Source organism: Giraffa tippelskirchi, chromosome 10 (genome assembly GCF_054371585.1).
Source record: "Giraffa tippelskirchi isolate mGirTip1 chromosome 10, T2T-mGirTip1v1.2.pri, whole genome shotgun sequence".
Classification (NCBI taxonomy): domain Eukaryota; kingdom Metazoa; phylum Chordata; class Mammalia; order Artiodactyla; family Giraffidae; genus Giraffa; species Giraffa tippelskirchi.
In genome coordinates this window covers 17051362-17071484 of record NC_137284.1, presented here as the reverse complement: position 1 = coordinate 17071484, position 20123 = coordinate 17051362, and the positions used below count along the sequence as shown (strand labels likewise).

At 48.5% G+C, this 20123-nt stretch overlaps 1 protein-coding gene across 9 annotated transcripts in view; it reads left to right on the top strand.

The window, feature by feature from the left end:
- The window catches only part of FLI1 (Fli-1 proto-oncogene, ETS transcription factor), a 139242-nt gene that overhangs the window by 36990 nt on the left and 82129 nt on the right, over nt 1–20123 (top strand). For 3 of the 9 annotated variants that reach the window (XM_081531093.1, XM_081531091.1, XM_081531094.1), the window contains exon 2: nt 2948–3080. The exons of 5 other annotated variants lie outside the window; for them this stretch is intronic. The gene's annotated coding sequence lies outside the window, so the exon portion shown is untranslated. Of the gene's footprint in view, nt 1–2947; nt 3081–5977; nt 6453–20123 lie in introns of those variants that run through there. One more of the 9 variants, XM_081531090.1, reaches the window with a different exon arrangement.

Genomic DNA, 20123 nt, shown 5'->3' with positions numbered 1-20123 from the left:
GCTGTTTCCCTGTATCATCAGGCGTTGTGGTAGGTCACTGTGTCTTGTGGACTGACAGATAAACCCTCCATGAGTGTTAAGTGCCACGTTTTTGGACAGTTATGTGTCATCTTGCTACTCTTCAACTTCTGGAGGTGGGATGGTGTTTTGTAACAGGGCTAGAAAAATGTTAGTGGCTCAGTCGTGTCCAACTCTTTGTGACCCCATGGACTGTACCCTGTCAGGCTCTTCTCTGTCCATGGGATTATCCAGGCAAGAATATTGAAGTGGGTAACCATTTCCTCCTCCAGGGGCTTTTCCTGACTCAGGGATCAAACCTAGGTCTCTGGTATTGCAGGCAGATTCTTTACTGTCTGAGCCACTAGGGAAGCCCAATAGGGCTAGAATTCTTTCTCATCTATTTTAATAAAATATCCTTCACGAGCTTTAGAAATGATCTCACATGAAGTGCTGAAAAAGGGATGTTGAAGCAGCCACAGGATCCCCCTTCAGTCAGCAATCAGGAGGCACAGGGGCCTGGGTTCACCCCCTTGGGTCACCCAGAGGGAGGCTGTGTTGAGGACTTGCAGGCCAGCCCAGGGCCCAATCTGATAGCACCAGGACACCCACATCTCTGAGTTTGCTGCTACCACAAGGCTTCGTTTTTGCATAGGCTGTTTGACTTACACAGACGTGGAAAGCAGCCACTAATAACAGAAGAGCTGCCTCTTCCGTCGTCAGGCCCGACAGTGGCTGCTCAGCGACTCGGCGTCTGGGGCGGCGGCTGTCTGCCACACCTCTGCCCTCCCAGCAGCAGGGTCAGCTGGTCTGCTTGTCAGAAAGAGGCCGAGGCTCCCTGCCCACCCCATGTGTGCTGGAGGTGGGGGAGGTAGATTTCTGAGGGCTCTTTGTCTGGCGAGGGAGACAGACTTCTCTGCAGCGGGAGCCCCTCTGGCCACCCCCTGCCTGTCTCCCTCCACCCAGTCGATGACCTTCTTCTCCTTCAGCCCCCATGAACCAGAGCTCACTTGGCCAGCCTTGAGAAGCTGGAACCTTCTGGCAGCTTCGAGAGAATCTGTCCTTCCCAACTGGGTGCTGGCAAGTCTGTGAGGGAGAATTTTCTGGGAGGACCAGCAGCTGTGCCGTTTATCCCGGCATGATGCCTCGCAGAGTTGAGTCAGCCAAGCCCTTCATCAAAGCCTGAACTCACACGGTCTGCTTTGTCAATCATTCATTCATTCCATTAGTAGTTATTTAGTGCCTCCTGTTGCAGGACTGGACTTCCCAGGTGGTGCTAGTGGTAAAGAACCTGCCTGACAATGCAGGAGACATAAGAGATGCAGATTCCATCCCTGTGTCGGGAAGATTCCCTGGAGTAGGGCATGGCCACCCACTCCAGTATTCTTGCCTGGAGAATCCCATGGACAGAGGAGCCTGGCGGGCTACAGTCCACGGGGTCACAGAGTCGGACACAACTGAGGTGACTTAGCAGGCATGCAGCACGTTGCAGGGCTAATGATGGGATGGAGGATAAAACAGACCACACCCCTGCTCTCATGGAAGACATGAAAAATATAAAGGGAAGTGACTGGAGTCGAAGAGTCGATGGTGGGAGTCTCGGGGGAGATACCGCCCAAGTTAAAAAAAGACCCTTGATACTCCTGTCTTAGATTTGACAGTGGAATCCTGCCCTTAGTCCAGCCCCAGCCTCTCCTGAGCACACAGCTCTTCCAGCCGCTGAGCTGTAGAGAGACCATTGCTTTGGGTAAGATCAGTTATGGGCGGGAAAGGAGCCTGGCTCGAGCACACAGTCCCACAGACCCTTGTGGTCAGAGAGTTCCTAAATGAACTCGAACTTTGGGGGCTGGGATCTGTTTACTCTTGGCACACTGGGATTTCCTGTTTCTAAGAAAATGGGCTTAGATGCTCAGCTGCATTAACCAAACAACATGTTGACGCAAATGAATCTGAAACTTGCCAGCTCCAGACTCTCTAGAAGGTCAGATTTGGGAATGAGGCGTTCGGGTGACTTTCCAAACTCTGAGTTCGAGATCAAATAACTCAGACTAGATATTTACTGAGGGGTGGGGGGGCTCCTTTCCAACCCTTCCAAACTGAACTCCTGCCAAGTGGTGTTCAAGTCAGAGACTCCCTGATCGTCTTGGAGGGAGCACGGGGTGGGAGGACCTTTCCCCTGTCCACAGCTGGCCTTAGATGCGGGTATCCCAGGTAGCTTAGCTGGGATGCTCTGAAAGATCCAGCTCCAGCATCCCGTCTGCCTGAAACGATCACCATAAGCTGATTCCTTTGAGCCCTGGGAAGCTCATGACAAAATGCAACTTACTCATTGACATGACTGTCTGAGCCAACCTTAGCAAGGTCCTGTGAATATGGCAAATCTGGCAAGTTTTGACAGGGCGTGGGGGAGGGCAGGAAAGGAGATGATGTCAAGGATGCTTCTCAGAGAAGCCTAACCCAGAGAAGGGAGTGCAGGAGGGGGATGTTCAGACAAGGAGCATAACAGGCTAGCAACACCAGTTTGGTTGAATGTAGACTCCAGAAAGCCCCATGATCCACCTGGCTACAGGTAGCCCTCACTTGGGGCATTCTATCTCTTCTCTGCGGCCCCCAGACTCCAGCACACTTTGTAGAGCTGTACCTGATGAAGCTTCTGGGAGAAGCACTTTCTCTCCTGGGAAAGATTCCACAGTTTTATCAATATTTGAACCAAGGGACTAAGTAGTGTGGCTCTACATATGAAAGTGCAACTGTGTGAGTTGTTGTTCCTTGTTCAGTCACTAAGTCGTGTCTGACACTTTGTGACCCCATGGATGGCAGCACTCCAGGCTTCTCTGTCCCTCACCATCTCCCGGAGTCTGCTCAAACTCTTGTCCATTGAGTCAGTGATGCTATCCAACCATTTCATCCTATGTCACCCTCTTCTCTTCCTGCCCCCAATCTTTCCCAGCATCAGGATCTTTTCCAGTGAGTTGGCTCTTTGCAAAAGGTGGTCAGTTATTGAAGATTTATTCCATCGCAGAACTTATAGTCATCGAGATGTTGCTGGTTGCTGCTTCCTGACCAGGGGCTAGCTGGACCAGGTAAAGTTCCCTTGGGAAAACCCATAGTCCGGGGAATGTGAATGTCAATGCACAAAGTCAATGCAGGAGCATCATTTTGTATTTTGATCATGTATTAGGTATTGTGAACCATGATGGGGAAAGTCTCTGAAGGACCAAGATAAAAACATATCTGCTGACAACTGCATACAAGTTCAAAGTAACAGTGGAACTATGAAAGGGAACAGAGGAACAAGTGGGGGATCAGGTAGTGTATGCGGATAGGCCAAAAAGAAAACAGAAGAAAAGGAAAGTCCCTGTGGGTTCAGACTAGTGCAAGAGGGCTTCCTGGAGGAGGTGTGTTGTGATCCAGAAAGGTTCATCTTCATGAGTGTCCACATCATTGGAAAATAAAAGGCCAGAATCGACGTCTTTACAAGCATTAGTGGCCTGTGAGCAGTGGTGAGTAGCAATGGCTGTGGGTGATTGTATGGAGCTTGTGCACAAGGATAGAGATATTTCAGAAGTGGAAATAAAAGAATTGTGTTCCTGATGCCATCTGTGTGCTGAGCACCAGGAGGTGGCATCGTGTGGGAAAGAGAAGGAAAGAGAACAGGTACAGAAAGACTCTGCTGGAGATTTCCAGGGAAGAGGTGGATGGAGCCCATTCTTTCTTTCATTAGTTTCATCATCAGACATTTATCGAGCACTGTGCAGCATTGTGAATGCAGGGATGTGTAAGGTGTGGTTCTTGTGTTTGATAAATTCACAGTGTCCTGATGGACGCAGGCAGACTCTGAAGGAAGGCAAGTGCTTTCTTTCATAATACTGTGTACTAAATGTCACAAGAGACCAACTGAAGAAACAACCAACTCTGCTGGAAATAGCTGGGAGAGTTGGGGAGGGCTTCATAGAGGGCATCTCATGATGGAGTTGGCTTTTTTAAGTGACTTCAGATTTACCTGGCAGGATATTTCAGGACACTGGTTCGATCTCTGGGTTGGGAAGATCCCATGGAGAAAGAAATGGCCACCCGTTCTAGTATTCTTTCTGGGAAATCCCATGGATAGACGAACCTGATGGGCTGCAGTCAGTGGGGTCACAAAGAGTCAGACGTGACTGAGCATGCACACACACACACACACACATATTCCAGGACGAGGGAGCACGAAGGGGAGAAGGATGTCAGTAAGTGTGCCACATTTACAGGGCAGTGGGCGGGGAAGCTGGAAAGTAGCTTGGGCTTGACCCCAAAAGCTATCACTTTCATATTAGATTCTAGAGAATTTGAATTTTATGTTGTGGCTGACAAGAAAATCAATACTTGTTTTTGTAAGGGAGTCAGATCAGCAATATTCATTCAATTCCATTAACTATGCATTTATAGGGCAGCTACTACAAGCAAAGCGTACCCTGTGCTGGGTATTCCTAGCCCTCAAGGGACCCCCAGTAAATCTGGAGAGGAGCAATGGAGACAGTGAGGAAAAGACCACAAACAACTAATGCAAGATTGTTGAGGAAGAACCACAGAGGTTCATGGAGGAAGAGATCCCCAGAACCCCACTCAGGCCTGATTTGGAGATTCCACCATTTCTCATTTCTTTCCTTGGTAATTATCCCCAGGACTCTCCCTCTTTCCCCCAGGAAAACTGCATTTATTAGCCCCAGAGGGAACTGTGGGGTTCAGGTTGGACTGCCAGCAGATGGGGGACACCCCAAAGCCACTCAGTACAAGTGGCCAGGGCTATGACTCCAGGCTGTGACTCGAGGTGTTTGGTTTAGATAAAAACTATAATTAGCTGCCACAAATGCCGGTGGATGTGGGAGGGGGGATGGGAAGACTTGAATGTGAGTAGTTGTTTCTGGGTTCCTTTATTTCTGGCTCTTCTGGTCTGAAGTCTGTGTTCAGCTAAATCCTTCAGTTTGCATATGCAAAGTAACCGCCTAGGTAGGCCTGAATAGCATCCCCTCCTGGGAAACTCAATCGGGGTCTTCCTGTGCCTTCCTCCTCCTCTTTCCCCTTCCAATCCCAGCTTGCACACCATGCCGTGTCCACACCCTCTCGTGTCTTCAAGCAGTACCAGGGGGCTGGCCGGTCCCCTTCAGATCATAACCCACGTCTCGGCCCCTCACACTCAACCTGTGACCACAGGCAGTCAGGGGCAGGGGATTCAGACTCACTTCCTCAAATCTATCCTGCCCTCATGCCCCCAGGGGACTGTCCCAAGAGAAGCCTGCAGGGCTGGCAGAGCAAGGCCAAGCCTGAGCCCAGACCTAGCTAGTGCAGTGCCCAGTTTATAGAAAGACAGCTTGTCCTCCCTTTATGTTTTCACCCTCCTTTTCTTTTTCTCTTCTTGCTCTCTTTCTGACTGAGTTGCCTCAGGGCTGGTGGTTTCAAAACTAGCAGCTGCAAACTTATGAAGGAAAAAAAAAAAACCCAAACCACAAAAACCCGTCTTGTGAAAACCGTGTGTGCCAGTCTAAAAGCGGCAGGCCGTGCGGGAGGAGAGCCTGCTCACATGTTAGCCGCTGGGGTGTGGGGATCACGACTGGGTCTGCACTGAGGCAGGACTTGTAGCATGTCCCGGGCCCAGGGGAGTAGGGGACAAGGCAGGAGAGGCCTCTGAAGGAGAGTGGACTCCACGTTGGCTGGGAGCCTGTCAGGAATGACTGTCTGCCTCGGAGGAGCTGTTTGAAACAGTCTGGCTTCCCAGATGCAAATCACACCAGCTGTCACTACCACATCACTGGCATCTTCCTCCCGAAAACCCAAGGTCCAGCCTCTATCCTGGGTCCACTCGGGAGCTGGGGAAGCGCATGAGCCTGCATCCTGAGTCCTGAGTCCTGAGTCTCCTTGTTCCCAGCTAACGCCCACTCACACTCACTAGGGTGTTCACACCTTTTGGGACACCCTGATGAAGCAGAAAGGCACCTCCCCTAGCCCAGCCTCAAACTCTGACTCCGTTGCTAGTTTCAGCCTGCCACTCAAGGTAAGAAGTAGGAAGGACCTGACAGGAGATCCTCAGACTTTCTCAGAGGAAATTGAGTCCTAATCTGACCCAGGTTTGAAAAAAGCAGTCCTCAGAAGTTTCAGGCTGGACAGGAGAGCTCCTCGAGTGACCTTGACAGGCCTGGGCTACTTCTCCTGACCTCCTGCCCAAACTGCACATGACTATCCCCTTTGACTAGAACACAGAGGATGCTCAGGTCATTTGGCCAGCTCGTTGGGAGATCTGTGGATGGCCAGGCAGGCCACTCGTAGACCTACAGACAGAGGCCACCCCAAGAGGCCCATGTGGAGGACATCCGTTGCCAAGCCCTGTGGGGAAAGACAAAAGAGGGGGGACAAGGCACAGCTCAGAGCACAAGAGCCCAGTGGACTCCGGTTGTGAAAACAAGGCAGAGGAATCTAGGGTAAGTGTGTCCGTATTTGAGGAGAAGCAAAGTTGGCGAAGTGATCAACACTGGGTGGGGTTAATGACAGAAAGCTTCAAGGAGGAAGTAAGTTCTGAGTAGAGGTTGCAGGAGGGGAGGGACAACGGCTGGGCCAGAGGAGGGGGAAGAGGAAGTGTGTCCTGTGGGGGGAGGGGCTGGCCTTTGGGAAGGGTGAACGTGCTCTCCTGCTGGCCCTGGGAGCTGGCCACTTGGTCGTCCCACTTAGAGTTGATATCATTTGGGTATATACATATATATATATATATTTTTTTTTTTTTTAAGATTTTAAATTTTTTTGATGTGGACCATTTTTGAAGTCTGTTGCGTTCGTTACAGTATTGATTGTGTTTTACGTTTTGGTTTTTTGGCCACAAGTCATATGGGATCTTGGCTTCCCAGGTGGCTCAGTGGTGAAGAATCCACCTACCAGTGCAGGAGACTCACGACCTGTAGGTTCAATCCCTGGGTGGGCTATAGGGTCGCAAAGAGTCGGACACAGCTGAGTGACTATAACAGGCATGCTGTGTAGCGGCAAAGACTTAGACTTGGGAAGAAGCACATTTTAGCATCAGACAGATCTGGGTTCACACCATAGCTCTGCCACTGATAAGCTGGGGAACCTCCCTGACTTCACCTTCCTGAACTATAAAATGAGGAAATTGTTTCATAAGGCCATGGCAACAATGAAATTAGATGAAATAACTTACATAAAGTGCTTGGTTCTGTACTTGGCAAAGAGCAGCTCCTAAATCGATAGTCGTCAGCAGTATATATTTTATAGCTTACAGTTTAGAAAGGCAGCCACCGAAAACTGCTTAAAGTCCCTAGAGTGTAAGACTTTCAGATTCTTGATGGTGTGTCTCAGCAGGTCAGGCCTGTGTCACCCTTTTAGTGGGATGAAGTCAGCCAAGCTTTGAGTGCTGGGTCCACCGCAGTGGTTGTGGACGGGGCTGACCCATCAGCTTCGAACATTGGCCTGCTGCAGCCAGAGGCCTCAAGGCATGGGTTCAAGTCCTGTCTGATTGAGAAGTAGGCACACCCACCCACCTGTGTGCGTGCTCAGTCGCGTCTGACTCTGCGACTCCATGGATTGTAGCCCACCAGGCTCCCCCCCGTCCATGGGATTTCCCAGGCAAGAATACTGGAGTGGGTTATCATTTCCTTCTCTAGGAGTCTTCTCAACTCAGGGGTCAAACCCACATTTCCTGCATCTCCTGCATTGGCAGGCAGATTCTTTACCCCTGAGCCACCTTGGAAGCCTTTCTAACTGTTTAACAACCAGCTCTCTGATGTACGTAACCTGTTTCCCTGGTATAAACAATGTCACAGTGGCCAACTGCAAGCTGACAGTGATACTGAACCTGAATCTGGGGCTGGGAAAAGGCATGCATGGTGAGGTCTCCCCTTGTAACCCTGGACCAGCATCTGCCGCCTCCCGTGGCTCCGTCCAGATGCGGGGAAGGACGCCGGTCCTCCAGGCTGGCCTGGTTTTGCTTCTTGTTTGTTTAGTAGAGGGTGAGGGTTGAAGGAAGAGAGCATCCCTGCCGTCTCCTCCATCCTCCCCTGAGTAGAAGTAAAGATTCCCTCCCAGGACCCACTTCCCCTTGGGCCGCTTCCATCCTGACTAGCAAGTTCACTTTGCTAACAAGCCAAAACAGGACAAAACAAACCGAGGGCTCTCTCCAGGGGGCCTTCGGCTCTTCTTTAAGAAGGACCAGCAGGTGCAGCCCCCAGAGCCACCACCCTCGTTCTGGGAGCTGAGGTCCTTCTGAGGTGGCGTGGCCACCTCAGGAGCCAATGAGGCTTCACGTCCTTTGGGAAGTGGCCGCAGCGTCTGCCTTCTCCCTCTGAATTATCCAGCAGCACCTGGCACAGGCTTATGGAACTGCAGGAGATCTTAGGGATGGTCTGGGCACCCACTGACTGCCGTGAGGGTCGGACGGGGGTGAGCCCCTCAGATGGGGCAGGTCTGCACCCCACGCTCCCTTTCTGGCCTGTGCTGATGTGCACACATTTTCCTCAACCATTTCTTCCTCATTCCTGTGGTCCCTGCGGGTGTGAACTTCCTCGGGCAAGCCTCCTTTTCTTTGTGTTCCCCACAGGCACCCAGCACAGAGCTGGGCAGACCACTGGACTAGCAAATGAACAGATCTGCTCCTATTTGCAGTGAAGGAACTGACAGGAGTGGTGGGAAAAGGAAAAAGAATCGGACCACCTCCCCTGGCACATTCTGTCTTTGGATTCCCCCCTTCAGTTACAAGAAATATGAAAATCTTGTTTCTACTCCCTGTTTACCCCGGTGGGCATCACCAACTTCACCTGAATATCAGGTGGGTCTGCACCACCTACACCGTGCTGAGGTATACAGCATGCCGTGTAAAACCAACCACAGTCAGTGAGCTCCCTAGCTGGGGAGTGGGCTGAGGGGAAAACCCATGACTCCCCAAACCTCTCTTCCAGCCACCAGAGCCACGCCTTCTGCCTGCGGCTCTCTTGTTCCTCGAGGTGACCCGTGCTGGGCTCCATGGTGCCGCAGAGCTGCCGGTGTCCGTCTAGGCCTGTAAGGAGCTGGCTGGCCTCCTGTGGGAATCCTGGTGCACTAGAGATGGGCCGCGTTGACGCTTCCTGCAGCGAGCACCTGCCTTCAGCCCAGCCCCTTGCTCTGTGACCCGGTGTGAATGAGGACACAAAGGGTGCCTGACAGGGCTCTGCCCAGAGGCCTTATTAGGCTCTGAGTTTAGAAGAGAGGGAGGGGGAGGGATTAATAGAGTGACAGGAAGTGAGCTTATTATATTTATAAACAATGAGCCCATGTTCACATTTCAGGTGTCCTGATTCATCTCGCAGGTGGGAGGGAGGAACTGCTGGCAACCTTTCGCTCGGGGCTCCGGGTTTTGGAACAGGATTTCCTCTGCAAGTTGTCGAAGATCAGATAAAAGTCTTAATCTCAGGCACACACAGCCGCAGGCCTTGGTCCCTGCGTCCCTGCCACCGGGTGCTCGACTTTCAGTAATGAGACTGAACAATGGTTCGGGTCACGGGACAATTACAGAGGTGGGAAGAGAAGCGGGTGAGGCTGGAGGGATGCGGGGCTTGCCGTGGGAGATGCGGGCCTGCTAAGCAGGAACACTGGCTGCGGTCCAAGCAAGGTCTCTTTTACACCTTTGGCCTCCTTGTGCCAAAGAGAAAGTATACAAAAGAGACACACATCCCTATCGCTTATTTTTAAAGGATGGAAACGAGAGGCAGTTACTTCTGCTTCTCAAGCTGGTTTCTTCTGAACTGGCTAGAGAGCATGCCCCAACATTAGCTGGGAGGGCTGGGATGTGAGGACAGCTTGTAAACTGTTCTCCAGAATGCTTGCACTCAAAGGATGCCCCCCCTTTTTTTTTCCAAAATGCATCGTTATCTTCAACATCTTCTCAGAGCAGGCAGAATCAAGATGTTCAGGGGTCCCTTTATGGAGTGGCATGCTGCTAGGGAGCTCTCTGCTCTACTGACCTCCAAGCTATTCTCATCTTCCAACACAGAGTTCATTCGTGTTGGCCAAGCCAACTGAGTCAGTTTTAGAAATAAGGGGTCATGGAAACATTGATGATCTTGGAATCAGGGTCTGTACTCTGCAGGATTCTTCCTGCTCAGAAGTCCTTCATTTGATTCTTATTCTCACCACCTCCATTCTGCCTGCCGTGTATGTCTTTGGTTGTGTGGGTACCATGCTGAAAACTTCACCCATCCTCGCTCACCTAATCCTCACCACCTCATGATCTCCATCTTACAGATGAAAACCCAGGTCTCAGAAATGTGTCCTAACTTGCCCAAGGTCTGCCAGTGCACACATTAGACCAAAGTACTTCCATTCTTGCTTTGTGGAAACAGTATTTCAGTGGTTCCACCATCCTAATGGGGTTTTCCCGGTGGCTCAGCAGTAAAGAATTCGCCTGCCAATGCAGGAGACGTGGGTTTCGATCCCTGGGTTTGGAAGATCCTTGGAGGAGGAAATGGCAGCCCACTCCAGTATTCTTGCCTGGAGAATCCCATGGACAGAGGAGCGTGGCAGGCTACAGCCCATGGGGTGGCAAGAGAGTCAAATACCACTTAGCAGTTGAGCACGAGCGTGTGTGTGTGCGTGCACGCACACACACACACACACACACATTGTCCTAATACTCATCCGGTGTTCATTCACTGGAGAGAGGAGTGTGGTAAAGGGCAGACCACCACTACTAAAGCCATGGCCCAGCTCAAGAATGTACTAGAAGGCTGATAAATAAGCTGGCCTTCCCAGGAAGCCACTTCCAAAGTGGTGAAGAAGGGCTCTTCTCAGAGGAGAGACCCAGGGTGAGAGGCCTTTGTCCTTTCCTTTGGCCACTCCCATGTGAGGACAGGGGTGACCCCCTGAGTCTTGACACCACTGCTGCCCTTTCGACCCTGCCTCTGATAGGGTTCGGGGGGACTAGACCAAGCCTGTGTGATGACTACACCACGAAGCGGAGCGGGTAGGGAGTGTGCTTAGTTATTTGCCAGGAGGATGCAGTGGGGAGGGAAGGGAAGTAAAGCCTAATTAGTGAGTTTCAATCTACGGAATCAATGATTTTCCCAGATGGGCTGTATTTAGAGGCTCCTGGAAATCCTGCATTTTTCCACTGCTGGTTCCCATCCTTTCCAAGCCTCGGCTGAATGGATCCGGAAATCCCTTGGGAAAGAAAATGCACGGGTCTGTTCACCTTGAAAATGAAGAAACCAAAGAGGCAAAAGGTCCCTCTTCCTTCTCAGGTGGACTGATTAGTTTTACAAGCACCTGGGAGGCCCCGAGGAAAACGCAAATGCCAAGTTGTCTCCCGGTGAAAAAGCACATAATAATCTGTGCAAAACAGCACCTCTGGATAAACACAATGTGGCTATATATATATGTGTATATATATATATATATATATATATACACCGTGGTCGTTTCCTGTTGCTCTGCAGCTTGTACGGCAAAGGTGGGGTAAGGCTGCGGCCATAAGCCGCATGGTGACATGTACATTAGCCGTGCCCTCTGCTTCCGGTGCTGCTGATCACCCGAGAGGGACCAGCCTGGCACTGCTCAGAGCTGCCCACAGTAGGGAGCCCCTGAAGTATGACCTGGGGTATCTGTTTGTGTCTGTGAAGTGAACTACCATTCTCCCTGGGTACCGGCTGCCTCACTGCAAAGAGATGTCAGTGCACAAAGGACCAAAGAGCCAGCAGCCAGCATGCATGTCTAACGGTCTGCTTGTGTAACTTCTTCACCACGGAACCAGAGGTCTGGGAAGAAAGGGTGGTAACAGAAGAGCGGCCCTTGTTCTGTTAAAGGGGCAGCTTCAGTAAAAAAAAAAAAATCCCTAGTGAGGTTGTATTGAAAATCATTTTGGTGAAACCCAAGGCTCACAGCCCATGTGCTAGAAACCCACAATGCCAGGAATAGCAACCATGATTGGACTCTCAGATTGGCCTCTCATCTTAGGATTTCAAAATGCTTGAGTAGACATCTCACAGTGTAATTTTGGAGTTGCAGACCAGACTCCCACTTTACTAAGCAGTGAAATGTAGGCACCAAAAACACAGAGACTGGCCCCACACCTAGAGCAAGTCAGGAGAAGAGACTGGAGTAAAATTCACCAGGACTCACTGTTTTCCATCTGCTAAGCCAGGGATCGCCACCCCATTCTCAGGTGCTGTCCCCCTCCTCTTGTGGGAGGTCCAGGATGGAACCTGGCATTTTTCAAACGTGTCATTTCTTAAGTTTGGCATTTTAAAAATTTTCAGGAAATTCTGTTATGCAGACAGAATCACCACGGGTCTTAATCACTTGGCCTGACGTGTTCTACATGAATTATTAAATGAGAATGCTGTAATTTACCAAGGCAGTAAGCAAAGATGGAGTGCATACTGTCTGTGGGCTTGGTGCTGAGTCTTGGGTACAGAAGTGAACAGGTTAGACCAACGATTCTGCTTTAAAGTGTTTTCTAGCGGAGGAGACACTAATCCCAGTTTTGAACAGAGAAAGTTTAGTTTTGCACATGTATTTCTAAATACGGCTTGTGTGATGACGACAGGGTGGAGAGAATAACTCAAGGCTGGATGTAAGTTAGTCTGAGGATTCAAAGCAAGACCCTCTAAAGATAGGCTATTTACACGTAAATGACAAAGATGGAAAGAAGGACCGTGCATCACCAGTCTTTCAACACAAAACCAAAGCCAGTTATGATTCTAAGAAGCAACTAGTTACCAAAAAGAGAAAAAAAAAAAGGGGTGGGGGAGGTGGATTGCTGTCTTGAGCTTAAGAGCGTTTGTCTTTATTGAAGGAACCGTGGTCCCTCCTCCCAGTGGTAGAGGTGGTTTATGGCAGGACAAAAGGGGGAAAATGAAACGCAGGGACATAGGGTCCACTGATGACTCATGATGAAGGTTCTCTTAGGGCACTGATTGCTTCCAGAGTGAGTCTGGGGGATGTTCACAGGTGCTTTATGCAAACAGGCATCTGTTCAAATTAGTGTGGGAAGCACTGGCTTATAGACACATCCAGAGGCCCATGTCTCAGGACTTATCAGATAGCCTTGCACATGCTGACATAGATCATGAATCTCTAAGGGGAAGAGAGGGTTGATACAGTCTGCCGTGTTTTCCAAACATATGTCATGGTGGCACAGTTCTTCCTTGAGCACCTAACCAAGTTCTGAAATATGATTCCGCTTAAGACCCTCTTGGGGAGAATAACAGATAGTGAAACCGAGAATCTGGTTCTCTCCATCTAGAATGATCTTGGCTAGCTTTCTTTTTAACCAACTCCTCAAGAGATTTTGAGGCAGCAAATCCAGGAACCATACTTCAAGAAAAACTAATAGGACTAGAATTCCACGGAGCATCTCCATATCTTTGCTCATTTCCGTGACGGGCCTACCTGGCTCTCCTGTGTTCCTTTAAACCTGGTTCATGCTGAGTGGACACAACTAAGATATTGGGCCAAGATAGACTTTCTGAAAAATCATTTATTTATTTGTTTGGCTGTGCCGAATCTTAGCTGAGGCCTGTGGGATCTAGTTCCCCAACCAGGGATCAAACTCAGGCCCCCTGCATTGGGAGTATGGGGTCTTAGCCACTGGACCACCAGAGAAGTCCCAGCATAAACTTTTTTTGAAAGTAATAATAATAAGCAAAATGAGTCACAGACAGCAAATTCACCCTTGGTCTAGAATCTGTTGGGTGTCCCGTGTGGGGCTACAAAGGCCACCTTGGTCATTTGGACTCAGGTTGCCAGGAGCATCATGTGTGGTATGAGATGCTGTGCGTCAAAAATTCCTGAAGCTGTGCAAATACTGGGTCCATCAGAAGTGTTTTTTTCTGCAGCATATATCCACCTGCCTTTGTCTGATTAGCTCCATCTCTTTAGCTACCTCCCTTGCTTTCCAAGGAACACAGGTACTCAGAAAGACCGTTTTGGATGCATTCATATGCACAGAAGTTTGTGTCTTTTATTCTCTCCCTTCTGTCCTGGCCACCAGAAGGAAACAGGCTGGAGAAATGGGCTCTTTGCAGAGGGTGTGGAAGCCCCTTCTATCTGGGTTGCATTCAGCATCCAGAGGAAGGGGGAACCAAGCACGTGATCAGACAGGGCTTGTTGCTAAGAGGCAAGGTTCAGATTACTCACCTGGGCCCCAGTAACTCCCCACCCCCACCCACCAGAGCTCCAAGTGCTCCACGGCTGCAGACAGAAAACACTTTCGGTGTTATACTCCGAAAGCATTCCAAAGACCAATGTGCCAGTGATCTGAGTTGGTTAAAAGAGAGCCTGGAGATGGAAAGAGGAGATGCAGAAAGAAACATGTGAGGAAAATCGTGTTTTCCTGCACATTCAATAGCCCTGCCTTGTCCTTCTCAGAGCAAGCAGCCAAAAAAAATTTAGAGAAAGCAGTACTTGTGTGTGGTTTCTCAGATTGGTGCAGTGGTAAAGAATCTGCCTGCCAATACAGGAGACTCAGGTTCGATCCCTGGGTTGGGAAGATCCCCTGGAGGAGAGAAGGGCAACCCACTCCAGCATTCTTGCCTGGAGAATCCCATGGACAGAGGAGCCTGGCAGGCTGCAGTCGGTGGGGTCACAAAGAGTCAGACACGACTGAGCACACACACACACACACACACACACACACACACACACACACACACACACACACACACACACAATACTTTTGTGCGAGGCAGGTCTGAAGAGGAGTTTTGTGTGAGAACACAGACACAGGACCAGGTTAAAAGTTGAGGATGGTTGTGACTGAAACCATGGTGTGAGAAGTACCTGTCCTTCAAGATGACTGCATACTGACTGTGCTTGTCTTTCTGACCCACACATTCTGCATCTTGGTGTGTTTTGCTTGGTTTGCACTAATCCTTTGGCTGGTGGTCATTTGCTCTTGGTGGCCAGTTTCGCTTCCTGATTTTGCGAAAATGGCAGTGTGGCCTGTCGCTCGGGCACACTGTATCAGTGCAGGAAGTGTGCAGTTTTAAAATGTCAAAGCCAGCAGCCTCCTGTCCAGTGCCTGGCATCCATGGGGGTCTCTGGACCCCCAAGGAGCCCACTGCCAGTTAAAACGGTAGCGCGCAGACAAAGATCTTGCCTCAATACTGCCTACCAGCTAACCAAGGGCGTGAGATCAAAAGGGAGAGAAAGATAGGATCAACAGAAAAAGTAAATGCACTCACTGCTACAGTGTTTCAGGGCAAAGCATGAATCAGAGAAAGGGCTGCCCATGGCAGAGTGTCTGGGGTCCAGAAAATGGGCTCACATTCTTTCATTGATGGGCTGTGTGACCAGAAATGAGGTTTGAGCCTTCCTGTACCTCCCTTTCTTCATCAACAAAATGGGGAGGGGGTGATAATACTACCTACCTGTTGAATTTATTCTGGTGATTAAACAAGGTTATAGGTGTGGGAGGCTTCCCAGGTGGCTCAGTGGTAAAGAATCCACCTGCCAATGCAGGAGACGCAGGTTGGATCCCTGGGTCAGGAAGATTCCCCTGAAGAGGGAAATGGCAACCCGTTCTAGTATCATTTCCTGGGAAATCCCATGGACAGGGGAGCCAGGTGGGCTACAGTCCATGAGGTCATAAAGAGTCAGACACAACTTAGGGACTAAACAACAACAAAGAGGTATAGGAAAGCTTCTATTAAGATAAATGCCTTACACTATAAAATTGTCTAAAAGTTCAGTTATTATTATTGCTACAATAACAGCATGGAGGGGAATCAGTCTAGAACATGCATCATCAGTCATTTCCTCTAAAAAGCGAGAGAGGAATAGACTGAGCTGAGTATAGGGATTAAACCAGTCCAGCACTCTGTTCCAGCCCCCTCACTCTGCTCGGAATTCCTGTATCATTACTGAAAGGTAATCATGGTTATCATTTGTACCGAAAGATTTAAGATGAACTTATCACGTCTAAGATTTGAAGAAATCCAAAAAAAGCATGTACTTCCTAACATGACTTGGTTTTAATTTTCACGGAGCTACCTTCAATTTAGGAGAATTTTGTGACTGTGCAGTTGGTGTAAATTCCATAGAGACCCATTTGATGATCAAAAAATGGTCATAGTGATTATGAGTATTATTAGGTATCTAAAGAGAGGCAAATATAAGGTGACCTTATGATATCTATGTGATTGTCATTTTCTAGGTAGCTAGATGGGTTTCCCTGGTATCTCAGTGGTAAAGAATCCGCCTGGCAATGCAGGAGACACAGGGTTGTCACCTGGATGGGCAAGATCCCCTGGAGGAGGGCATGACAACCCACTCCAGTATTCTTGCCTGGAGAATCCCCATGGACAGAGGAGCCTGATGGGCTACAGTCAGTGGGGTCACAAAGAGTTGGACACGACTGAAGTGACTTAGCACAGAGCACACAGGTAGCTAGATGAACCAGGAGACTATGTATTTGGCTATGATTGGAGAATTAATTGTGAAATGCTCATGAATTTCATAGGTCTTTCTGAGTCTTCTCCTCCCTTATATGCTAGATCCTGCTGGAAATTCATGATTCCCACAAACAGAAAATAATATTGAGAATAATTTTTTTTTTAATTTTCCTTGAAGGATCTCATGTGCTGGTCTGAGAAATTGTTTAATCCCACTTTAAAGGGAGGACCTTGGAAGGAATAAGACAAAGGCCAGTTGAAAGAAGTAGCTAGAATTGATCCTGAAGATTCCTCATACTAAAACCTCCATTTGGTATCAGAGGCCAAATGTCAGTTCCTCACACATCTCCAAGGAGGCCATCTATCTGCTTACGCGTTGAGACTGCATTGAGACTGAGACTTTCCTCCTTCAATCCTTCACCCAACCCTACTAAACAGGAAATGCAAACCACTTGAGCTGAACAAGCAACCGCCCCCCTGGGCCCCACCCCCACCCCACCCAGCATAAGTACTTTGTTCTCTGCTTTCCATTCATTTTGATGAGCTATGTACATTCATTTCATAGATGCAGGGCAATCAGTTAGAAGTTGTTAGAAAAAAGAAGACCGGGTCATAATTCGTACCCTCAGATATCTTACCTTCAGGAAACTTCCAACCAAAGAGGTCCTGTGAACTGATAAGATACAGCTTTTGATGGTGATATTAGCAGTTCTTGATATTTAGAAATTCTTATGGCATGTACTTGTAGCGGGCGCATCACATTTAAAGTTCTGATAGTTGACTTGATATCCTGAATTGGTTTGTCACTTGATCGACTTTGGAGAGGCAGGAACCTGGAGAGATTTCTTGAGACACATCCATTTCAGACACTCCCAAAACATGCCAGGTAAAGATAAAAACCTCCTCTGAAGCTACCTCATCTAAAACCAGAAGCCTATGGCTAATCATCCATCAGTAAATTGTTTACTGACTTTCCGGGGCAAATGTTCAGCAAATACTGTATGATCAAAAGACAGCTAGAAAGAATGTTTTGTTTTGTTTTTTAATTCTAGAAGAGATAGATGATTGCTTGTGTGCATTCTTTCTTCTGTAATACTATTTGCATACATTAAATATTTATAGCTCAATTTTTAGTAGATTTCCAAATGCATTGTAATTTGTGGGTATCTGAGTGTGTGCAGGTGTGTGTGTGGGGGACGGTGAAAAAGACAAGGGCCTCTTGTCATTGGGGGTAGAACCTGACTCAGCACCCCAGCCCAGTCCAGCCCAGTCTGAGTTCCAAAGGACGATACTAACCAGATGAGTCCCTCTCCGAGCCCCAAACAAACATATTCTAAAGGATCCATCAGTGTATGTAAAAAAACATGGGCATCTGCACTCTAGATGCACACTTAGCTCATTAAATAGATGAGGACGTCTGAAAACCCTTAACTGAATTGGTTGAATCTAACCAGTTTCTTAGTGATGACAGTATGGGCTCTCATTGGGAGCAGGATATAGAGACAGAGGGAAGGAAAGAGCCTGGGGCCAGCACAGCTCTGTCCCCACATCTGTAGAGGGAGGGGACCCTCTGATCACCTCCCAGCATTATCCTCAGGTCTGGCATAACTGGGGCTTCCCCGGTGGCTCAGTGGTGAAGAATCTGCCTGAAATGCAGGAGCCATAGGAGACGCAGGTTCAATTCCTGGGTCAGGAAGATCCCCTGAAGGACGGCATGACAACCCACTCTAGTATTCTTGCCTGGAGAATCCCATGGACAGAGAAACCTGGTGGGCTACAGTCAGTGGGGTTGAAAAGAGTCAGACAAGACTGAAGCGACTTAGCACACATGCACATGTCTTAACTTGGAGCTGAAAAGCCAGACTATGAAGCACAGAGTCAAGTATTCATGAGTGAGATTGGTAGGACAGACATAACCTGGGCATATTTTTCATTTCTCCAGACTCCCACTACGCTGGCTCACTGGCCTTCTGCACTGGGCTTCTTCCAGGGTCAGTGAACTTAAACTTTACTCAGTCCTAGATGGGAATCTCATCCAGCACTCTGTCTCCAAACCATGAAGTCAACCATGAACAAGATCTTCCTTTTTTTACCCCTTTTTTCAATTTGATTTTTAGTCAAATGAATAATACAAATACATTATTGAAAAAAAATCAAATAAAGTCAGAGCCCCCTGACTCTGGGGTGAGACCACACCCAGTCTCACTTCCCATCCTAGAAGCAGCCACGGAGGGTTTATTGAGGGCTAAGATACATCATTTGAATGATGCATCACTTTTCCCGCAGGAAACTTTCTTTTTGGCTGAGTTCCACTTACTTTTGCTGTGATGTGACTTGTGAGGCTTTTGTGCAGTTTACTTTCTATCCAAATGCAGATGGTCCATATTGTATGTGTAGTACTGAAGCCTTAGCAGTCAGGTGCAGAACTGCTTATTATCTTTATGGATGTAAATAGCCATCCGTAGTTCCTTAAGTGAAAGGCTTCTACATCAGCACCCTAGAACTTGGGAGCTGGGAGGGGTGGCAAAGTTCTACCATTGTGCTTCCCATCTTAGTCCTTGTAAGTCATGTCAATATTTTACCCTAGTGTTGTCATTGTGGTTGTATAATTTTGTAAAAAGTCTTTTTATTTTGCTTTGGGGTATAGCCAATTAACAGTGTTGTGATAGTTTCAGGTGAACAGCAAAGGGACTCAGCCATACATATGCATGTATCCATTCTCCACCAAACCCCTCTCCCATCCAGCCTGCCAGATAACATTGAGCAGAGTTCCCTGTGAAATACAGTAGGTCCTTGTTGGTTATCCATTTCAAACATAGCAGTGTGTCCATGTCTACCCCAAACTCTGTAATGATCCCTTCCCCCCATCCCTCCCACCAGAAACCACAAGTCCGTTCTCTGAGTCTGTGAGTCTCTTTCTGTTTTGTAAGTAAGTTCAACTGTATCTCGTGGTTGTACAGTTTTTAAGAGAATGTGCTCATGAGGAAGCAAACATGCTCCATGCTACCCTCACTAGCCTCCATCGTTCTGCATTAGGTACTATCTTGACCCACACCTTCATTTTATGAAAGTAATTGTGGAAAATCAGAGGAGCGGTCTTCGCCTAAGACCACCATAACTGATCACTGATAGAGCAGAGGCCAGAGTTCTGGGTCCTCTTTTCCAGGGTTCCTTCTACTCTCACCAAATCTTCTATGTGGGCTTCTTGCTTACATCCGATATTAAAAAATCAGCCATTACCAATACATGGAAATCTAGGATGGCCAAGGCCCCACCTTTTTTGCATTACTCAAGTGCTGCAAAGCTCAGAGTTCCCCTCTACCCTGGTTCATCCACTGCTACCCAAGCTTTCCAAATCCTTCCAGATGCTTTGCCCAAGCTCAAGGCCATTCTAATTTCTGAGCATCTTTTAGCCACTGAGTCACTGCATGGGATGGGATGAACAGAACCCAGCTTGATAGCTAAAGAGAACCTGGGTTTTCCCCCTGCCACTACACCTCAAGTTGTGTGGCATTGGACAAACCACACAACCCAGCACAGGCTCACTTTACACATAAACTCTCTGCCCTGCCTTAGAGGGCTGTCATGAGGGCCAGATAACACAGCGCCTGTAAAAGCCCTTTGGAAAAGAAAATGCTGCAGATAGATTGTCATTATTATCAACGTTTGACTCATCCTCTTATATCCAGGACTGAAAATATTTCTTCCATTGATGTCAGAACA